Source organism: Ambystoma mexicanum, chromosome 1p (genome assembly GCF_040938575.1).
Source record: "Ambystoma mexicanum isolate Mex_15411 chromosome 1p, UKY_AmexF1_1, whole genome shotgun sequence".
In the NCBI taxonomy this organism is placed as follows: domain Eukaryota; kingdom Metazoa; phylum Chordata; class Amphibia; order Caudata; family Ambystomatidae; genus Ambystoma; species Ambystoma mexicanum.
Window position 1 is genome coordinate 1,123,601,599 of NC_090921.1, and position 19,309 is coordinate 1,123,620,907.

A 19,309-nucleotide genomic window follows, 5' to 3' on the forward strand; every position below is an offset into this window, starting at 1 on the left:
TATGAATGAAGTGACATAGCCCTTGGTTTGAGTAATAGATCCAGATATTCCGAGATATTCTCTGTGACCCACCCAATCCCACTCATGATCGGGCGGCCCTCTGGTATCCTTTCATAGGGTTTATGTATTTTCGGTAAGAAGTACATTGTTGGAGTTACCGGTTCTTTTATCCATAAATAAGTGCGTTCATCATCCGTTATCAATCCTTTTCTATGCCAATTGAGTATGTGCGCTTCAACTTGCTCCAATGCTGATTTTCGAAAATCATCCGTTCTTAATTCATAGCACCCAGGGGTATTTAAATGTCTGGATGCCATTTCCAAATAATCCTCCCGATCCATTAGCACAATATTGCCTCCCTTGTCAGCCTCTTTAATTACTGTCCGTGAATCCAATTTAAGCGAAACAAGTGCTTTCCTTTCCGATTTAGTTAAATTGTTCTGAGTAATCCAATTCTTATGTTTTTTACAATTAAGATTATATAGATCTCGTGAAACTGCTTGTTGAAAAGTGTCAATGACGTTGTCAGATGCCAACTGTGGCATGAATTTTGAACGTACTTTAAGTTCCTTTGTGGTAAGGGTATCAGATTTTATCTTGAGTTCATCTAATAAGTGAAATACATGATATTGATCACCTTCGGTCAATGAACGCAATGTATATGTATCTTCAATATCCTGGATCGACTTATCACTGATAAGTATGCTAACCTCTTCAGGTTGAAAATCACCCGGTGCTTTGGTTGCAAAATATTTTTTTAACTTCAATTTTCTGGTAAATTTAAATAAATCGATTTGTACGTCCAATGGACTGAGGTTACATGTGGGTGCAAAGGATAAACCCTTGTTAAGAAGAAGTCTTTCCTCTTGAGATATAGTTTTTTTAGACAAATTGAGAACAAGATCATCTGTTATTTGTTGGTGCTCATCTCCTTGGAGCTGGCCCTGGTTTGTCTCTTGTTTGCTTGTAAGCTTCCTATGTTGCCGTCGTTTTCTACACCCCCTCCTTCCTCTTCTCCTAGCACAGGTGTCAAAATACCCATAGTTGGTGGTAGCTGAAAACGGACTGTTTTCTGAGTAGAATTACGATTCCCTTTCTTGTATCTTTTGATCTGATTCAAGTATCCTCTTTGTTCAATTGATTTGGAACTAGCATTAGCTTGGTTGTCTTGGTCTGAGTCTGCATCAGAACTGGCCGATGATGTATTGGGGGTTGAGTTTCTGAACATTGGTTTTGAACTTGAGTCATATTTGGTTTGGAATGTATATACACGATCTTCCCTGTAATCACGTTCATCTCTATAGCTTTTCCGTAATTTCCTTATTTTTACTTCATCTTGATATATTTGCAACAGTTCATACATCTTCTCATAGTTTTTGGCTTTAGTATCCTCATTAGATTTCATCTCAGCAATTTCTTTGCGTATGCCTTCTATACCATCTAATGCCCTTTTATGCTCCCTAGTGGCATGTTCAGTCAATAGGTCAATCATCTTCATGGAGCTGTTGCTCAAATTAGCTTCCCAGCCTTCTGCTAAATCTTTATCCAATTCATTGTTGAAATTTGGAAATATAAGAATCCTCAAACCCCTAGGTACTCTTTCATTAGCGACATAATTCTCAAGTGATACTTTTTCCCAGTACTTGTCAATTTCCTTTTTCGATATTCTTTCCAGTTTTATAAATTTCGAACGTAAATCTTCTCGTTTCGTAGCCATACTTGAAAATGCATGTGACATATCCCCTCGGGGGGTAAACAGGTTTTTAGTTTCTTCTTCACGGTTCTTCATATATGCTGCCATCATAGAAGAATGTTAATAAAGGTAACGGGTCAGCCCAATTTGCAAGTTAAGTAAAGTTTTGAAAAACTGTGGCTTTGAAAAACCTTGCTCCACCAGGGCGACTCCTTACAATCCCGATAGTTATACGTGCAAGATTAAAAGTTTCAAAATCCGGTCAATGAAGTCGCAGGTCAACTGTATAAGGACGGTAAAAAGCCTAACCGTCCCATACGTTGAAGAAATTAATTAATGAAAATACAGGACTCTGCGCCAACAACTCAAGTTGAGTTAAATCTTAGATTATGCTTTATTGATCATCCATGACCATTGAGCCCATAATTGATAACATGTTTCGGCTCCACTGAGCCTTTTTCAAATCCGGGCTACCCATAATTGTAATATAGGACATACAATATATCATAGTCAAAAAACAATTTGTATGAACGACATCATAAAGTATAACATAATACCAGTTTTCAAATATCGTGACCACAAAATATGCATAATAACATGAAAGAAATTAGACAGAAAAACAAGGATGGGCAAAAGGGAAGGGTTCATGGGTGTAGAAAAATAGGCAAACATATCATAATACATTGTTATGTTTGAGTAAACAGAAAAAGAGCACAAAAAACAGAAACAAAAACACAAACAAAAAGAAAAAAAAGAAAAAAGAACCCATTAGTAATCATTATTCTTCAATTCATTGAATAATATAACCAAATTCTGCAATGGTCCCTTGAGACAAACTGACAACTTGGTGGATGTCCTTACCCGAAATTTGATGTAACCAGTTCTTATGACTATTTGTCCATGTAGTAGTAACGGGGTACAATCCCCAATATCAATCTAAACAAAAAATGTAAGTAGCGAAGGTAAATAAAACTGATTGTCCAATTTAGAATATACATTAATTGTGTATATCAAGGTTGCCTGTGGCAACTAGGCATTTTCATGAGAATAAATCCCGCCCTTCACCAAACGGGCAAAACAACTCTTCTTAATGGTCACAGGCCATTTCTGCCTTATTCAAAACAATTCATTATAAGTTCCGTAGTGAAGACAATTGTAATTAACCATCATTACGTGAAATGATGACGCATTTCCAATTATAGAACACGTATATCAAGTACGGAAAGCACAACATATAGCTTATTTTGTTGCTACTCGTCAAGTACCATTAAAGCTAAATCTCATTGAAAAGTAAACCATGAGATAAGCGGTCCTCTCTTACCAGTTCCTGGAACACAAACAGTCACACGCGTCGGCAGGTAAGCCGAACGCTTACCAGGTATGCCTTCTTATACTAGGCGTCATCACTGTGCGCGGTTACCATGGCGACGCAAGGACAAGCGTCGTCATTGAAAACCGCATTCTATCCCCCAGCATTCTACAAATTACATATGCTATATAATTCAAAATATTTGAATAAAGCCTGAGAAACTAACAAAGCATGTATACGCTTCTCCTGACCCAATTTATATTTGTTGAATACTTAAATGGTTACTATCACAGTAATGTATAATCACGGGCACTAATGCACCTAACTACAAAAGGTTGGTGAGCATTACACGCAACATTCAAATAACATACTGAGCTACCAATTATGATGGGGTATCCCTTTAACAACACCCTGAAATACATGTAACCTCCTAATAAACAATGAGCCGTGTTCTAAATCAGGTATAACAATGAAAATTATTCGAGCTTGAGAAGCCAGATTGCAATGTACTACATCTCACAAGAATGAAACCATTTCATTATCTGTATTAAGTCCTGTATTTGTCGAATTGAAGTAACAAATTGCTCTTGCTTCCGCTTGTCGTAACGCCTTCACTCTGTCACCACCTCTTTTGTTCAAGGATACTTGTTTAAGACCAATGAATCTAATTTCCGATTTGAGATGTAGCTGATGTGTTTTTTGCCAATGTTCAGCTAACGGAAGTGATGGGTCTTGACTGCCAATTTTGGCTAAATGTTCACGGATACGGATTCTCAACTGTCTCTTGGTGCTACCAATATATAGTTTGTGGCAGACACAGATGATGCCATATACTACAAAAGTTGTTTTGCAATTAATTCCTTGTTTAATGATCCAACATTTTCCATTTTTATCTTCGAATTCCGTTGTTCTTTGGTATGCATATTTACATTGTGGACAGACTCCACATTTCCTGAAACCAGAATCTTTCTTGTGTAACCATGTACCTTGAGTAGTGCTCTCAATGTCCGGTAATAACGATGGACTAAGGATAGATTTAAGTGTATTTGCTCTTCTGAAGGTAATGCGTGGATGATCACTCACAAACTCACCAATATGACTGTCCAATTTAAGTAGGAGGTTTTTCAAAGCCACAGTTTTTCAAAACATATATTGTGTATGCCCTATATTTTTCAAGCATTGTTTTAGTATTGTCCGATTGAAAAATCCCCTGTTTGCCTGTGTAGATCCTTAGCATAATTATCCAAGTAAATCAATTAATTCCCCCATTGAATTCACGGTATCTGTATTGGTGGCATTCAAAACCAACAATCTTTTCCCAGTGATACAGATAGTTTTTAGTGGTGTTCAACCCAATTCCAGCGTACAATTATCATCATCGCATTGGAGGTTAGCTGCACCCCATTGTCAGTGAGTATTTCACCCCTTTGACAATGAGTATGAGCACATTCTCCCCATCACCCACTTACACTTTCCACCTCTTGATCGTCTACAGCTCATGGGCACCCCCGCACCTTCGAGGACACAATCACCAATATCTTCACTCAATTCTTGGTAGCATATACTCTAACATCACCATCTTATGAGATTTAAATATCTGGATAGACAAACCCAATGACCTTGGTCTCAGCTCCTTCCTCAAACATCATGGTGGTGCTCCTCTCATATCAATAGCCACACTCTTGATCTACTATTCTCAACTAATTCCTGAGCCATGTCTTGTTATAACAGTAAATCCTCTCATTGTCACACCATTTTGGCCTCCAATTCTCGATCAACCTCTCCTCCCTTACCCATCCACACACATTCCTTACCAGACTATGGAAACAAATGGCCCTGAAATCCATATCCCCTTTATTTCTGATTCTGACGCCAACCTAGCCCTCACACCATTCCTGCTGTCCTCTGCGGCTGCCACAAGAATTTTCTCTCCTCCACCCTAAACAAAGTAGCACCTGCAATACAATTAGAGTCTCCACCAATAATCGACATGCAAAACAGTTCACACCACAAATTAAGCATCCCAAACACCTGCTCCTTTCCCTTGAATACAAATTGCACCAGTAATATTTCTCCTGCAGCCTTTCCCACCTCAGGGGCGAAAACAATTCTAACAAGAATGCCACAAACACTTCTGTGCAAGAGTCTGCAATGCCCCCAACAACACTAAAGAACTCTTCAAAGATCTTGACAGACTTTCCAACCATCTGAACTCCTCACCCTCCCTCCCTGTTTCTCAAAATTCTTCATTGCCAAGGTGGTCCCCATTTGTCATGCCATCGCTTCTGAGAACACTCCTACACCTGTGCCCTCCACCATTTCCCCCTCTCAGTTAATTCCTCTTCATTTTCATCTCTTGCTTCTCCCAGATCTCAGCTCACAATCTCCTTGAACTACTCAAAGAAATCTGAATTTCAAGTCCCCCTCCTGACCCTTGCCCCGGCATCCTTTTTCACAACCACCTTTTCACCTGATCTACTCCTCTTTCGCCTACTGAATGATACCCCCAGAAAGCCATCATCACATCCCTTCCAAAAAGAATCCTACCTAGAGCTTCTGATTCCAAAAAGTACTGACCAACCTCCAATATTCCTTTGTCTGCTCAAATATAATAATAAACAATAACATATCTGCTTTCACTTGTACTACCTGCAAAATTGTAATTTAATTTCAAGGTTTGGAGGCTTCATATTACGCGATAACACTACAGCTGATGCATTGCATTAACAATAGCTTTCAAATAAAAAGTACTAAACACTGAGTCTGAAGACAAATCTTGACACTTTGAGGATGTCTTCTAGACATGCTGCTAGCCAAAAGGCTTTAGAAGCCATGGCTCTGTAGGAGGATTATGTCCCAAACACAGTAGTATCAATGTCTGCATGAGTCATAACCCATCTCTTTTCATAAACCTTCAAGCATCTGACCACTGGGATGGGTCAGGAGAAGGATGCAGATTATTTGAGGACATTTTGAATGTGATTTATTAAATAATAGTCAGAAAGGCCGAGCTATCCCTATGGCTATGGGGTTTTCCCTACCTAAAGAATGACTGAGGTACTTTTCAGTCACCTTTTCCTCAATGTCCAAAAATAAAACGTCTATCATCCAAACCATCAATATCTGACCCTATCACTATTGTAACAAAACAAAGGCAGGAGAATGACTCCCTTCTCCTGCTAGGTGCTTTTGACACTTGTTCTCCTGGTATATGCTCTCTTCTTTGGCAACTATTTTTTTATCAGTTCCAATAATTTATTTTGTGCTTTAGACAATTTGCATTCTACTTTCGATAAAACCTCGACTCTGTTTAAATTAGATTCTGGTATAGGCTACTCAGGCTTTAGATTTAAATACTATCTCTTAGATATCTCCCAGTCTTTTACTTTAAGTATTTCACCTGGTTTACTTTCTCTCCAGGACAGAATTATATTGCATAAATTATCTCTTTCTTTAAAGTTTCCTGTTTCTCTCTCTCCTTTATTTAAGGTTCTCTCATTGCTTAGATATATTTCTCTCACTTTCACTTTCCTCCTATTCAGGGTCGTCACTCTTTCTTTCTTAGCGTTATAACAGTTCACCTTTATCACACTTGTTATTTCTCTGCTTTCATCCTCTCTATAGATTGGTCTTCTTCTGTTACTAAAGCTATCACAGATTGGATTTAATATAGATACTTCATTTGTATTCAATTCTCTTTCACTGCATTCTCTGTATTTCATACTTGTTCCATTACCAATTCGATATAGTAACTCTTCATACTCATTTATACTGAGATTAGTCATCTGTTCTCTAGTGTACTGCTCATTATCCTTCACGTGCCTCCTAAGACTCTTACGGGTTTGGAGTCAGGTGGATGCCTTCTATACACTTGTGAACCGGCTTTTTCGACGTTCCTCGCCCGCTGTCCTTGCAGGGAGTCATTTCACTGAAATGCCTGGGGTAGCGGAAGTGACATCACATGCACCTTGACCTCTGATGACATCATATGAAGTGATGTATTTGACCCCACCCTGAAGTGACATCACAGGGAGCGATGGAATACGACCTTTCACCCGTTCACAAAACAGGAAGTGGCATGACACAACATTGTTCCTAAGTACATTACGAAAAATATGGTTACAATAGCACTGTAATTTGATATACATTTTTCATACAAGAGTGGATCACCATAGTTATCATTAATTCGATTTGTATAGGCCCATATTACCAAATTACTGTGAATGCAAGCAGATGTCCAAGGCCAAATGATTATGATGTGTTATTATATAGCAGTTAGGCTTAAGAGCTTTATTTAGAACAAATGTGCATACAATATCACCCAACCTGTGTTGGTACTCATTTAGCAACTTCAGAAGGATGAAAGGTTGAGTTAGCTTTGCCGCTATTCAAACCTGCACATCACACACACATCACAGCAGCAAGCACTTAACTCACTGAGCTATCTTATCGGCTATAGCAAAAGGAGCAATTACATATCTGAATGTTCTCAAAGTCTGAAAGCAAATTACACTCTGTGGTGGATACATTAAACTGGTAACTGAGATTTAACAGCAGGCCAGTTCATCTACAGATCTGGTGCAAAGCTGGCCACATGTCAAGCCTGCGTGGCTCTACTTTTTAGGCTTCAGAGGTTGGCAAAATACATACCATTGGGTACATTCATAACTGTAGTTTAAAGAATTTAGAGTAGGACAGGGTATTCAGCACACTTACATGGCATCCCATACTCCGGGCACTCGTTACCTCATACATGCAAACAAACATCCTGAACAGCATGCCATGGAGATAGGAAAGATAGACACGTCACATTAAAGGATTAATTGTGGCACAATGCAGTCAAGGGCCTCTTTATGTGCGATGGTCAAACATTTCTTTTAAGCACAAGGATGTTGTCAAGTGACCAAGGACACCCGATGGATGTCCTGTGAGGATCGTGACAGAGACAACGGCAGAAAAAAAAACATGCTATAACTCCAACTTGTGAAAAGCAAAATACATTTATTTATTGGGGTTTTATAAGGCACCTATACACAATGTGTTTCAAGGTGCAACGAGACAAGGGGGGGCAGGGATGACAAAACAAAAATGGTCATACTAGGCCTTGTGACATTCAGATTGTGCAAGTGCAGTAAACAGAAGTGCAGAGGAGAGGGGAGGGGGAAGTGCTGGATGGTTAAGCAGGAGACAGAGGAGGCCCTGTGTACAGAGCCCAGGAAGAAGAGAGTGCAGGGGCAAAATCTCCACATGCTAAGCGCAAAGAAACGCTGGAAGGGCTCAGGGGTCCAGGCCCAGCCAGGCTAGTGCAGGGGGAGGGAGCCCAGAAGGGCAAGTGCAGGTTGGGGGGGGCAGAGGAGACCAATTGCAGGGGTAGACTGTTAGGGGAGGGCCTGGTGCCCTGTAAGAATTGATGGAACCAGGTAGACAGTCAAGATCCAGGGGGGAACATTATCAGGGGAGGGGGCGAGGGAAGGAGGAAGAGAAAAGGATAGTCTTGAGAAGCTTCTGGAACTTAAGGAGATCTGGCTCTAGTCTGAGAGGGGCAGGGAGGCCATTCTAGAGGGATGCGCCTGCAGAGTAAAGAGATCTATCTCCCCACTCTCTGCTTGGAGAAGCATCTGAATGGCATAGAGTTGGAGGTAGAAGACCGAAGGGCTCTAGCAGGGAGGTATTTAGGGAGAGAGAGTTGGATGTAGCAGGGTCCCATGCCCCAAAAAGCGTTGTGAATGATGCAGAGGGTTTTTGACTTGATCCTCGCAGCAACCGGTACCCAGTGGAGAGATTTTAAGGCTGCAGAGTTGAGGTCCTTGGGCTTGAGGCCACAGATAAATCTTACAATTCTTTTCTGGATTAGTTGAAGGGGGCAGAGGGAGGAGTTAGGTAGGTTGAGGAAGAGGCTGTTGCAGTAGTGTAGCCTGGAGAGGGCCAGCGCTCTGGAGACATTGGGCCTCATTACGAGGTTGGAGATAGCCATGGCGCTGTTAGCACCATGGCTGCCTCCAAAATCGTTCTGACTCCGGGACCGGTAATTCCCCATTCACCAGAGCCATTCACCAGAGCCATTCCCCATTTCCATTTGAGCCCCCGTAGGGCTCAATGTGAAGGCGGCTATAACGGTACCGCAAATTGCGGTACCGTCTTTGACCCCGGTATCCCTTTGCGGGTCCCGTCCTTAACGCCTGGTAAAACCAGGCATTAAGGAAGGACCTGCAAAGGGAACTCGTAGTAGGGCATTAAGGGATTACCTGCACCGGTGCCCTTACCGGTGCCGGTAATCCCTTACCGCCCACCTCGTAATGAGGCCCATTGATTTTCTGGAACAAGGTGTGGCAAGAGGGAATGCCTCTGGTGATGTACAGCTGAACGTGGACCTTCTTGGCATGGTCCATGATGTGAGGAGAGAAGGAGAGGAGTGGAAGATGACACCATAGTCCGAAATCGATGCTTATTCTACTCTTATGCTTTTGGAAGGGTTTTTTTGCATTGTGAATTTGAGGTGTTTAAGAACAGATTAAATCATTGACTCACCCCCAGAGGTGTGCCTGAAATAAACCTTTAATGAGTCTAGCAATTATTGTATAGAATTCCAGAAAGACAAATGATTTGTTAGGGTCACTGCTCAAAGTGTTGCACTTGTGAAATCCTCTGTTTTTTTAAGAGGCCTGAACAAGAAAGCCAGCTACTCCAGAAACAAAGAGACACATGGCACTGGCCACAGCCCAGGATCGTCAATAGGATCGTCAATATTTTTAAAAAAGAATAATATTATTTTTTAACCTTTTTTTAGAGGTAGCAAGGGAGACCACAGGGGTAGCAAGGGAGGGTTCAGGGGTTGCGACTGCAAAATGACATCCCGCGGTCCTCACACAGCTTCTGATTCTCTCTGTATCTCAAAAGGGATCTGCTCTGCTTTCAGTTGTCTCCCACGAATGGTCTCAGCGTCAGCACACGGCCTGCTGCTCACCCTACTTTGATTAGGATCATGACACCAGCACTCTTCCTCTCTCTGCCTTTCAGTTATGCTGCTCGTCCAGCATCTGCTCTTTTGCCTACTGGCAAGTTTGGATTACGCAGACTCCCCATTCCATGATGGTTCCTCCCCTTCTCTTGATTATGTCAGCAGTGAACCTCCCTGGCTTGGAGACGTGCAGCCCTCCATCCCTGCATTCTCCTTCTCTCTCATTCAGTTCACCACATAACAATTGTTCTCTTATCAATCCATTCGTCCCAGTGGATTGGCTTCTTTTTGTTAAAGAGATGTTTTCCCTTTCTATGGAGGATAGCATCCCCCCGCCTCTTCTTCATCCCAGTGTTGGTTTTTAACAAGATTTGATATTCCCATATATGCCCTGGTACTGCTAGGTAAAGGGAGTTTCTCAGAGGAACAGGAGTCCTTGTCCCCAAAGGGGGAGTGTCTCTCATTGAGGTACCACGTGCCAGAATCCCTAGGGAGGGTTTTGGGGAGCGGGCTCACCTGCCTAGCCTCACAGTGGGGAGCTCCCTCTTGTCGAGAAGGGACAAATTCCCTTGATTCGTCACACCACACACCCTTGTATTCCTTTAAAAAATAAGAATACACACACCAGAGGGTAGAAAGATCTATTTTGAAATCCAAAATCAAGCCTTGAAAACCCAACTAAGAGATATTAAATATAACAAAGTAATCATTTAGATGCAAATGCCTGAAGGGATGAATTGTTTTTGTCAGCCCAAACCTTAAAAAGGACAATACCATCCATCCCACATGATGGTGAATCTGGCAGAAGGAGGGCAACTGAAAGGAATGTCTCTCAACATCCTACAAACCGGGGTGTTCTATCCCACTGATGAGACCTTAAGCCCATCCTGTTATGTGGAAATGGCTGACCTGTATATATTTACTGACCTGTAAGAATGGAAAAGGGCCAAATCCTCTAGAAAGGTAACCCCCATTACACTGAGATCGTAAATGGATCCAGGTGCTGTGGAAAATACCAGCTTAGTCAAAATCTCCATGCAGAGATATATAGCGTACTTGTCCCAGGGGTTTAGGGTTCTCATGAGAAAATTGAAGTCACTCCTGAAATTCCTTCTGGGGTTTGGATGTCCCTGCAATTTTCCATGCCACCATTTGTAGAGATTCATCCATTATTATCGTCTGATGAAGACCCTCCAAGTTGGAAAAGAGGTGGGGCAACTGAAGGCAAAGGAGTGGAATGTTCATGATCATTTCTAATGCCATAGGATACCACCGCTGAGCAGACGAGAGAGGTGTTAGAAGTATCAACTCTGCTCTCTATCTCCTACCCTGTAGAAGAACTCTTGGAATGAGGGAAAAGGGAGATGAAGCATAGACCAACCCTTCGGGGCAGACTTGAAAGAAAGCACCTATTAATTTGGTGTGATCGTCTGGTTGAGTGTGTAGCCTGGAGGTCAAACAGATTCAACTACATGTGTCCTCATTGCGGGGCAAGAGCCTGAAAAACTTGGGTGAGATGTTGCAAGTTGCCTGAATTTCTCTGCTGTCGAGAGCACCAGTCTGCTACAGTGTTGAGCAGGCGTGGCAGAAATTCTGTTTGTATCATAATGCAACACAAGAGACAAACTTCCCAAAATTGTCTGGCCATGTCCATGAGGATGCAAGAACGAGTACCCACTACCTTGTTGATATAGAGAAGAGTTGTGATGTTGTCCATTTATAGATTAAGTCCACCCTGAAACCCAGTCTTTGTAAAAGTTGTGAATGCCAATGAGCCTATGGACATCGCTAGTCAATGTATTTATATTTTTGATTCACAAACCAACCATGGCCCCACAGGTGAGGGCTCTCCACACCTGAAACGCCAACCTACCTGGCAGGTGTTGGATTCTAAGAATAGGTTTTGGTCTGGTATACTAGATCATCTTTCCATTCCAAGTCTTCATGACCCTGGCGGTAGCCATGCCGGTAAATACTGGCACGGTTGCCGCCGAAGTCATGAATTTACTGGCACCTGGCAATGGGGACTTACCAGGGCATTACAGCCCTGGCAGACCCGGTAAATCCCCATTGCCGGGTGCCAGTAATTATTACTTCCCATTCCCATTTGAGTCTGATTGGACTCAATGGGAATGGGGAGGCCAGATGCACCGGCACCATACTTGAATGGTGCCGGTGCATCCGTCGAGGTCTGCTTGCAGGTGCCAGTCCGCCTGCCAGGTCAGACCTGCCGGGCGTAAAAGCATCCGCTCGCAGAACTCGTAGTTTGACGGTCCGGTAACAACAGTGCCGGTAGTTTACCAGCACTAATTTTACTGGACCGGCAAACTTGTAATGAGGCCCCATATGTTTGTGTCACAATCGGATCTCTACTTTGGGCTCTCGAGCCAACTATACAGAGTCCACCTAGGTGCAACCCTCTTCAAGTGATGGATCTTTTCTCATTGTAGAAAACTGTTGTATAGGGGGCCTGCAAATAATGCCTGATGAATGAAGATGATAGACCTATGATCCTGGCGAAGTGAAGAGATATGACTGGATGGACTAAGACCCTCCATCATTTCTTCTTCTGAATCTTTGACTAAAGAAAATTGAGAGAAAAATCCTGTCCAGCCAACCGTACGACATCCATTAGCGTTCTATTAACCTTTTCCATGCAAGCATCACCCTTGGGATGATATAATGATGGTGTCACTGTGCTTAATGCCCTGATCCACCAAACATTGCTCAGTTTCCTTTGATATAAATTATGGCTCATTATCTGATACAATCTTACTTGGAAAACCTTCATGACAAAAAATAAAATGGACTGCAAGAATTGTATTATTTCCTTAGCAGTAATATATTTGGTCACACACACTTAAGGCCAGTTAGACAAAACCTCTACCACCACTATCAAATATGTATCATGTGCCCTTTTAAAATGTAGTGATCCTAGCAAATCCACTGCAGTTTGTTCCTCGGCAAGCTCTGGAACTTTTTAAAGTACCGTAGTTTGCACTCTTGTGATAGTCTCTTATCTTCTTCCTTGCCGCCTAAACAATGTCTCAGTTCTTTCCCCCATCTATTCCTTGCCCTCAAGAATCCTCCCTGATTAAGCATTTGATTTTGGAAATACCTATCTGCTATCTGGTAGGCAACCTGGAAGCCTTGGAGTACTAAAAGCCGAGCAGTGTGCATTTTTGATTTGTCCCTGTTGACAATTAAACCAGATCCTCTAGGCAAAGAAGGGTTGTTCAAAATTGTATCCTCAAGAATTCGGAAGCCTTGCCATCAGAAGAATGCATTTGAGCGCACACCAAAGAGTAACAATATTAGTCAATATTCAAAAAGTACCTTAGACTCACACTTGGGTGCAGGGGAGGTAAAGACAATCCTGACACACAGATTGTAAAAATAATGAAGAAAGATTGGTATCCAAATATAGGATACCGCTGTCCCCTGCACACCTATAAAATGGTGAAAGAATAACCCTTCAGAATTTTAATCAAACTCAATAGAATCCACTGAGGACCCACATTTCCTTATATAAGTTCAATTAGAAATAATTTTCCAAGCAATTTCACTTTTTCTTAAATTCTTTTTTATAACATGTAGTTAGCCCAACACATTTTGGAATAGAATTCCCTTCATCGGGAGCAAGAAGTTACATCTGTTAAACAATTTAAAAAGTGGAGTATTAATTATATTCTAAACTTTAACTTAAGTTCTTTATTTCATAACCACTGCCTATGTGTCACAGCAGTTTTACCTCGCCTGCACCAAAGCTGTTTTGAACTTTCATGTTTTTAGAGATTCAAAAGTATTCATTAAGTCGTTGGTGTGCACTGGAGCATTCATACATTGTACAAGGAAATTAAACTCAGGGCCTTTGGAGCTGAACTATAATGTTTTATGAGTCAGTCTGGACTACCACAGGACAAAATGATTTGCTTTTGCTTTGGGGACAGGTCTCCTAGAGCAAAACAAATGCTACTAATTTAAGAACCCCTTTGTCATTGAGCCCATCCAAAATAACCTAAAAATACAACAATAGATTTCTGAGCAGTGATCTCCTCTCAAATAATGAAATATTCCCATCAGCCAGGAGAAAGCAATTTGCATCTTTAGAGACCTGGTGCCTGAAACAAGGGACAAGCAGATGCTGGAATCACTCAAGGGAGTGGGACAGGGTCATAAATGGCACTTGCCAGCTACTTTAACTTGAAAAAGCCTTTGAATAATGGTCCTATGACAAGCACATTCTCTGAAGTCATGAATGGCCAGCTCTAATATTCAAAGAGTACGGAACCAGATCTTCTGTTGTCAGACAGGGAATGGTATGCCATTTCATAATGAGATTAATCCCATTATATGGGAGGGAAACTGGGTTTGGAAATTACTCCCATTAGACTGGCCTCTTCATTAATTTTCCCAATAAGTACAAAGGGAATGGCTTAGAGTGATGTCACTTTTGGAACATTGTCCAATTGCATACACTGACCAATTAGATAGGAGAAATGAAACACAGTTCTAAAGGGAGTGGTTTCAGATCTATAAAAGTCAAAGCCCATAGATTCTGGGGACTCACTTAATCACTCACTGACTGGGATGGACTGCCTGGCAGACTGACAGAATAAGAGAAGGGAGAATAGACAAGAGAAAGAAGAAAGGAATAGATTGCTTTCCTTTTGGACGCATTATGGATTACAAGCAGCACATTCTAAGATAAGCCTCACTGGGGTTAAGCACAAGCCTTCTTAACTGGAGAATACAACAGACAAGCCCACTACAGTAAAAAGGGAAGCCAGGCTGTGAAGGGAAACTGACCCATTCTTGCTGATGTCCACCTTTTACCAGAGGAGGGAAGTTAAACTGGTCATTATGAAGGTGACCACCTATCTGTGAGATAGCCCAAAAGTTTTTCCTGTACAAGTATAATGTAATGAGGAAATGATTCTGTGGGCTGCGACACTCTAAAGAGGAATAGATAAGATTCCAGCCCTTTCTATTTGCAAGCATACTAAGGGGGTCAGGGTATATAAATTGACTGTACATCCTGAGAAATTAATAAATATTTCAGAAGTGTATGTGCTTCTGGTATTATAGATTTCATAGAATAGTTCCTATGGTGTGTATATTGGAAGATCCCCTGTCTCCTTCTCTGTATAATGATCAAGCACAGAAGAAGTATTCTGTGAGCCACAAGGATACCTCACCTGTGTGCAAACCTAGAAAAGTAAGGTAATTGAAGTAATTTCCTGGTTACATCACCTAGCAGAGTTCTGTTATTGGTCGCTGAACCATTCAAAACAAGACGGAACATGGGTAGCGGTAATCACTTACTGCTACCCATTTTTCTGCCTTTAAGCTGACCATTGAAAATTAGAAATGTACACATTTACACAGTAATGCAATAGAAGCACCATTGCATGTAATCTAGCAAATAAAAATGTTAAACAGACATTTTTCTCTTTACAAGCAATTTATATGCAGTAATATCAAGTAGCCTGTCTTTTCGATTGGGCTTCTGGAATGCTGCTTGAGTTGCTCACTCATCTATTGGGGTAGAGGGGAGGTATTTATGTTTATTCTAAATACGTAGCGAGGCTGGGATGTTCTGATTTAATTTTGTTTTTATCAAATGAAAGTTTTATCCTGAACTATCATGCATGTTTCAATCCATGATGAATGTGCACTCAGGGTAAAACAGATGTATATATGGTGATATGTGCTACACATGTTTCTATTCCTATAAATGTAGCACTGAAAATTTAAGTGACTAGTGTATTGATCTTTTTTCACGGGAGTCACCATTGACATTGGAATTTCATAGATGTATACTTTACTAAGGACTAGACCTACGGTGCAACACTGTGTGTTTCCTGCTCTGAAAGGGGGGGGGCGCTGTAGGGAATCAATATTGTTAAATTGGGGTTACAGGTTCATGATAATTGTGTGGGCCTGGTTTGGGGTTGGTGGAAAATTCCCCTGAATTAGTTGTCGGCCAACTAAAAAATGCTACAGATGACAGGTATTCGATTTTTCACTCCATTTCTGCACACACTAAAGTCAAGCTTGTGCTCTCTGCTGCTGCCAAGCTTGGAATAGAACTAAACCTAATCCCTGTGCTAGCCCTATCCTCATGAAGCGAATGGGCTAATTAGGATGGTAATACTCCGATGGGGGAGCTGCTTTTACTTAAACATGTAAAATCAGTTTAGATTTAGAACAAGCCTGGTCAGCAATATATTTATGGCAATAAAATGTCATATCCAAATGTGAAAAAGGATTCCATACTTGTAGAAGCACTCATTCTTATAATGAGCCATGCTGTCCTTCTGTTCTTCCTGTGCAACATTGCCTGTGGGCGAAAGGAAGGAAACAGGATTAGGATTGCCATTATGCCTGATGCAGGGAAATCTATGCAGAGAAAAGTATGAACAAAAAGAAAAGCAAAGGTTTAAAGGCAAACTTGTGAGCGGCTGCATGCGCACTGCATCTGACAAACACATGTGCAAGGAAATGTGAAATGTTTGCAGGTAATCAGAATATATGCCAAAAGTCAAAGCACAAATACAAATCTGTTCAGTCACATGGAAGAATTCAGAAAACTTTTTTTCACATGGAGAACTATTCAAATGCTGAAAAGCACAGCTTGTCACAGGAAAGTGAAAAAGCGAATTTGGGTTTAGCATTGTGTTAAAGGACTGGAAATCTACATACAGTGATGTAAATGAAATAGGTTTTGACAGCAGTGTGATTGCAAACAAAAAGTTAAAATGTTCTTCTGTTTTAAAATGGCATTTGCTACATGGAGAATAAAAGATCATTTGAAGGCCTCATTGGGGAAGCAACACCTTTGGATATTGGAAAGCAAAGTGACTGTTTCCTGAACTACCGACTGGGCGTTCCATCCTCCCAATGAGCTACAGGAAGGGGGTTGCCTTTCCATGATAAATGAAACTCAAGGCCTTTGAAGTCGGCCATAAAATCTGATGACAGCCTGTAAATGCTTCTCGGGATACAGTTCAGAGTAATAAAAACCAAATGCTGCTCATTTATAACTGCCATTTGTTTCTTAGCCTAGACTAATGTTTCATGAATAAATTGAATTGATTTTGAATAGCAGTCAGAAGTGGTGCCCTGTCATCTAATATGATATTTCAATCAGCCGGTCTTCTCCTGATGGAAGGACACTTCACACTTGCGAAGAATGGATGTCCCATCTAAGGAAAACCAGATCCTGGGATCACCCAAAGTGCAGAACTGAAGTCCTAAATAGCCCCAGCAGACTTACTAGAACTTTTACCATGGTGACATGCCTCAGGGTCATAAATACCCTACCTCTCAACTAACAGCATGGACATTTAATCTTCAGTTTATATGCTGAGGGACGAAGAATGCCAATTAACACTGTGTAAAGAGGAAGAAAAAATGCCTTTTTAATTTGGATTCACTTTATTTCTTCTCATGTTTGACAGAACCTCATAGGAACTTTGTTTTTATTTTGTAATTTTCAGCTAGAAAAGACCTATCAGCTGGATACCAGATGAAATGTGTTTCATAGTATGTTAATTATGTAAATTAGGTGAATGTGAAACTCTTTGTGCAGAAATGGTGCACTTTAGCGATCAATGAATCCTAGAAATTATGCACTTTAGCGATCAATGTATCCTAGCGTCTGTACCAGTCAACCATTTTATCGAGAGCTGGAAAAATTATTTGTGTATGAAAATATCATAGCGAAAAAGACAAAAATGTGTAACTCATTCCCCATATGATGTACCAAGAGGAACATTGTATTATTTGATTTGTCTGAGTGAGAGCAATCTGATGAATGGTTTGGTAACATGATCACATGTGTTGAACATGCTGCTATAGAAAGTTACAAATGTGTAATGCAGAAATCTCTAAGAGGACTTCACATCAAATAGGATGGAAACTGGGTTAGGAAGTTACACCCATAAGACTGCCCTCCTCAATATTATGCCCAATGACCATGGAGGTATTGGGTTAGTGTGATGCCACTGTCCAATCACATACATTGACAATTATTTTAGAGAAATTATACACCGCTTTAAATGGGTGTGGTTTCTGCTCTATGAACGTTTAGATCCATAGACTATGGAAACACACACTTGCTGACTCGTTGAATCGTGGAGAGGAAGAGGGAGACAAATGAGAATAGCTAACAATGGAAAGGCAAATGAAATACATTATCTTCCTTTTTGGAACAATGTTATCATTTACTGGCAGAGCACTGTTAGAAAGACCTACCTGGAAATAATGACCCAGGCCTTCTTCAGTGGAAGAGACATCAGACATGTCCCAATGCAGAAGAGGGAGACCAGGCTGTGGGGTGAAGCTGTCTCCATCTTGCTGACTGAGACCCACCTGTTCCTAGACGTGGAGAATTTAATTATTCTTTAAGAGGGTGCCCACCTGTCTGTGAGACAGCCAAAAGAAACTCAGATGTTAGTATGACATCAAGGGGAAGTAATCCAGTGGAAAACAATAACTTTAAGGGGAATAGATTCAATCATGGCTGCTTCCATGTGTAAGTATTGAGGTGCAGGAGCATATACATGGATTGTACATCTCGAGAAGTTTAGAGAATATTTCAGAAGTGCATCAGCTTCTGTAATTATATATTTGATAGCATAGGTCATGTGGTGTGTTTATACAAAGCAATACCCTCACTCCTTCTCTGTGTGAAGAAGTCTAGCACAGAAGAAGCATGTTGGGAGTCAGGAGGAAACATTACTGTGTGCATACCTAGAAAAATGGGTATTCCTTGGCCACATCACTTATTAGAGTCCTGCTACCAGTGTTAAATCATTCAAGAAAAAGGGACAGAATGATTATTCACTACCCATTTTCCCACCTTAAGTTACCTATTGAAAATGAGAAATGTACACGTTTTCATATTATTGCAAAAGAAGGAACATTAACGGAAATATTGCAAGCATTCACGGTGAACGTACATTTTCCTTTTTATAAGCTATTTACATGCAGGGATGTCAAATAGCCTGTATTTCAATTGAGTTTTTTAGAACACTGTGTGGGGTATAATCAAAGGCCCCAAACTGAAGGTCCATATTAAAAAGGCCTACCTGTCATTACCAAAGGAAAAGCAGCATTTTAATTCACAAAGAAAGATAAAATTCAAAGGTCCCTTTCATATAAAAATAGGATTTTTAAACACTGACACAAAAATGGCTTTACATGTGTTTTTGCAAGTTGAAACTGAAGAGCCATGTGGAAAGGGCCTACCTGTCATTTCCAAAGGAAAAGCAGCATTTTAATTAACAAAGGAAGAAGAAATTCAAAGATCCCTTTCACATGAAAAACAGGATTTTTAAATACT

The 19,309-nt window shown here is 40.9% G+C and overlaps 1 protein-coding gene and 1 long non-coding RNA gene across 2 annotated transcripts in view; one reads left to right on the forward strand and one right to left on the reverse strand.

Annotated features, from left to right (window-relative positions):
• The window catches only part of OSGIN1 (oxidative stress induced growth inhibitor 1), an 889,419-nt gene that overhangs the window by 670,109 nt on the left and 200,001 nt on the right, over positions 1-19,309 (forward strand). The window lies entirely within an intron of this gene.
• Positions 2,053-3,852, reverse strand: LOC138449465 (uncharacterized). The gene is made up of 2 exons (XR_011260171.1): positions 2,555-3,852; positions 2,053-2,163 (listed from the first exon to the last, which is right to left on the reverse strand). It is a non-coding gene; the product is annotated as an uncharacterized lncRNA (long non-coding RNA).